Source organism: Nothoprocta perdicaria, unplaced genomic scaffold, assembly GCF_003342845.1.
Source record: "Nothoprocta perdicaria isolate Ctin4 unplaced genomic scaffold, notPer1 scaffold_23, whole genome shotgun sequence".
Taxonomy (NCBI): Eukaryota; Metazoa; Chordata; class Aves; order Tinamiformes; family Tinamidae; genus Nothoprocta; species Nothoprocta perdicaria.
In genome coordinates, this window is record NW_020455455.1 from 668498 (window position 1) to 672968 (window position 4471).

Genomic DNA, 4471 nt, shown 5'->3' on the forward strand with positions numbered 1-4471 from the left:
ACACCCACACCCAAACAAATCCCCACTGCTATAGCACGCTTTTCAAAAGTCAGTATTTTGACTGCTTTCGATAACCACCACAGAACTAAATTGTGTAAAAATTTTCACACTGAGCCATAATCATCCTCTTATCACTGCATCTCCACTAGCAGATGTTAATGATAACCAGGACTGTACAAAAAAACCCCAAATTTCTACAAGAGCAAACCAAAGCTACCATCCGTACCACAAACCACTCGTATCATCCCCAGAARAAACAACCTCTGCTTCAAAAGAAGACAACATTAAAGCACAATAAAACAACAAAGAAAAGACGGGGGAAATGATGGGAGGGGGAAAAAATAGCAGGAAAAAATAAAAACTTGAAGACAAAACACTAAACAAGCACAGAGGGGAATGCCAATGAGGCCAACACAGAGCAGCTGCTACAAGATACGACAGCGTCACCACGTAGAAGAGACGCAACATGAACTTCATTAGTAGTAGCTGTCACCCTGGCTCAAGGATAGATGCAAGGTTTGCTTATATAAACTGCGTTTTTGTAACTTGCCAGAAACAAAGGCAGCCTTAGAAGTAYGATTTTCAAGGATACGACATGAAGAAGAAAAGAGCTGCCTCCACCAAAGGTGTTTTAGCAATTTCAGTTAATCCTGACTTTGAAAACAAACAACGGATACATTCTGCAAGAGGTACTTGTTGTCTTCCTGCCTCTAAAACAGGCTCCTGATAAAACACTTATACTTAAGAACTTCAGAAGGACGCACCATGATCTCAAACATTTCTTAAAGCCCTATGTGGGAGGAACAAGAGGCGATTTACCCCTCTGTTTTCCAGAAAGAATAAGCTTTCTCTGACACAGAAACACCTCACTTCAGGCGCCTTTGATTTGCAAAGCCTTTTGTCTAGCACCCAAGAATCAAGATTTTTAACACAGCTTGCACTGCACATAGTCTTAGTGACGGCCATTGAGCCAATCTTTCTTTACCTTTTGCTACAACCAAAGCCATGCTTGYTTTCAGAGGACTAAAACGGGATTGTGTCACACCTCTGTAGGTTAACCATCAGTTGCCAACGTAAGCGGAAAAGTTCAGAGCATTCCAGGAAATCTAAGGAGCTCCTCAAAACACCACAGTGCCTTGGAAATGTCTACATGATATTTTTGCTTATATCGTTTATTATAAGGCAAGGACCAAGAGGTTCATAGCAGTTTAAAAATACTCCTTTAAAAGGAATACATACCATATGGCTACCACATGACAGTCCTTATTCAGTGGAATCTGGCAACTTCACTAATTCCAAAGGTCTTTTGGGTTTATTTATTTGCATTTTTCTGGAGTGCTCTTTTCACAGTGAAGGTGTAGGCCAAAACCAAATAYTTTTCTGTGTGTGTTTGTGTGTGTGTGCACACGTGTGGAGAGAAAAGCAAAACCAAACTGCACCAAAAAGCAGCCAATAGTGAAGTTGCTACTTCCAGAAGGAATACTGGTGGGGTGGACTSCATTGCAGAAACTCTCCAAGGAGAGCAAGCCACTGGAAAACTCTTCTAGGAAGGAAAATCCCCAAGAGATTTCAAGGTTTCCTCCACTACAGGAGCCTACACATAAGAGGTATTTCATACCTACTTGGCTGCCTTATTTGTCATGATGTAGTATTTAAATGACAGTAACTTTTTGATCAGTATCGTAACCATGCAGGCTGGGTGCAAACGTTGATTCCTGGGCGCAAGTCACACACCTACAGAACTCCGTGGAAAAACAAGGAAATGTCTCTCTGCAACAAACTGCCTGGGCACCTTCAATGTCAAACGCTGCTCCCTAAACCCCTCTGCCCCCAAAGAGTAATATAATATTACCAGCAACTAAAGCCTGTCTTCCTTCAGCATGGGATGGGACAAGAAAAGCTGACAGTGGTGCCTACGCTGCTGTCACGCAGCTGCTCCCTAAGGCTGCTCCAGCCGGACACATCCCAGGCGCCGGGCACGGAGCTCTGGCCGCTCCGCCAGAGCCAGGGGCCGGGTCTTTACTGCAGGTGTCCCTCAGCATTCCAAGACTGAACTGCAAATGCCAAAACATAAATCGAGGCAAAATYGTTAAATAAAATCACATAAATATTGAATTTTCAAGGAGAACAACACTATTATTAATTAAGTTTAGGTCCCAAGAAGTGCTAGTCTTCCCCAAGAAAAAAAAAATATAGTGATGTTCCTGTCCAGAAAACAGGAGAGTTTATGATAGAGTTAAAYGGKTTTTTTWWWAAAATTAATTAAAAAAAAATCTGCTTATGACATGCGTGCGAGCTTGCCATATTGTTTTTAATCAATAAAAACAAGGATGCTGGAAGAGGGTCACAGAGATTCCAGGTGTTCCCCTCAGGCCACCTCTGGGCACCACTAGTAGAAAACCCAGGTTGCTTCTCTCCCCCCACCACACACTTTTTATGCTGTAGTTTCATGTATGAGGCAAAAAAAGGGAAAAACAAAACAAAACTAAACTAAAATAAAAAACAGAGAAGAGGATGGCACTGTTAACTGAGCACAGATGGTAAAGAAAATACAAAATATTTTGCAAAAGTTCAGAAATCAAAGAAAATAAAAGGAAAATCTTATTTGTCTAAAGCACTTTGAGTGCATGTTCAGATATATGTGTACACACATACAGAAMTATATTCATTAAAGCAGGCTGGCATGCAGTATGCACATGTTAATGACACTAGGGAAGACAGACTATYCTTCCTCTGAAAAAGTAGCAAACAAAGATTACCTTCATTAGCTCCACTTTATATCTTGAAGGCACTCAGTACTACTGAATGAAATGATCAGCTTTACTATCTTGCAGACATTCTTGGGCTAAAACTTTTTAGGTGCTGTGATCTTGCATAAAAGATTCCTCGTTTTTGAAATTTGCCRGTATCTGTGATTTCAAAAACGCTCCATATTTTAGGGAGAGAGGAGTTAAGAGCTAAGTCTGCTGATGCTGGTGCTCAAAGCACAGCTCCTTTCTTTTGCACTTTGCAACACTGCCAGGTTTCTACAGGGATGCTCTTGGAGCAAAATCCATCTCTGCACGTTGCTATCAGTTGTGCAAAAGCAGCGCTGTGACTGGGAAACACAACTGCTTCCACACACACCTTGGTAACAGCCCGTTCCAACGTCCTGCTTTACCGGCTGCAGGAGCCACCGGAGCAAGGGTGGCCAAATGTCAGCAGTGGCAAGTGCCAAGAGCACCTCTAAGACCTTAAAGTTAATTAAACARCCAGGTTAAAGGCAACTATGAGAAACTTAAACATCAAAGCTCAGGAGAAAAAAAAACCAATCTGCCTGCATGACCAGTCAAAAAATAACGCACAGTGCTCCATTAGTGAGAGCAACAAAAAGCAATTTAGTGCTAATCAATCACCAGAGAGGTGTCACGGGCAGCTGAGTGAGAAACTGCAGATCAAATCAGGCACCGCGTTAGCAAGCCCTTACGCTCAACACAGACATCAGGATAGCAGAGAGTTCTCTAAAAACACCTTTAAAAAGTTGTTCCACCGGAGGACAGTCCACATCCATGGTGGGTATTGGCTTTTAGATGGACGTAATGGGTTGTTTGCCTTTAAATGCCGAGAGCAGGTGCTCCTGACACTAATGCAAAGCAAATATATGTTCACTTACACCCAATTACCACAGGTCTGGTGCAGCTGGGTGTCCTTTCAAGCAGCCTAATCACACAGGCAGGTGCTGACTCCCAGCTAGGTGGGTAAGGCACCCACAGGTAGAAATTAGCAGGACTGTGTAACTGTACTTAAACCTTGCTCAACCTTTGTTTTTCAGGCACTGACATTATTATTATTTACAGTTGCAGTATGCTTTTTTGTTGCTCTTTTATCTTCATTTGTAATAGTCTGCTGACACATTCATAAAAACAAGGCCCCAGCACCATTACCTAGCTTATTTAAAAATAATTCTGAAGTAAGTAATAAGCTAAAACTTATTTTTAAGAGGAAATCGCTTTAGGATCATTGACAGGCTCGGAGTAAAAGTTTTCTAGAAGCCTCCTCTGCAGTTTGGTCTTTCCCTGTGAGGACACACAGACATTCACCCTCTCCATGTCCCCTCAAAGACCCTGCAATAGATTTTCCCACCCCGTTCCGTGCAGACACCGGAGCTAAGGCAGCTGCTCGCTGGAAGCGCCAAGGCCCTGTCGCTCCGCGGGCGTTTCGCGGCGTGCAGAGCAGCGTCCTGCCCAGGACCGGGGATGTGAAGGCACCGGGGCCGCGGCACCGGGCGAGAGGCCCCGCTGCCCCGGGGAGGACGGGCGGCCGCTCTCCTCACTGGCCACAGAATCGGGAATTCTCTCCGGATCGGTGTTGCCCGTTTCGGAAGGCGCTCAGCGCGCGGCTCCGGGGCAGGAACGCCTCGCACGGGGGTCAATCAACACCCAACCGGCAGCGGCGGCCGCAGGGCCCGGGCAGCTCCTTTCGGGGGACCCCC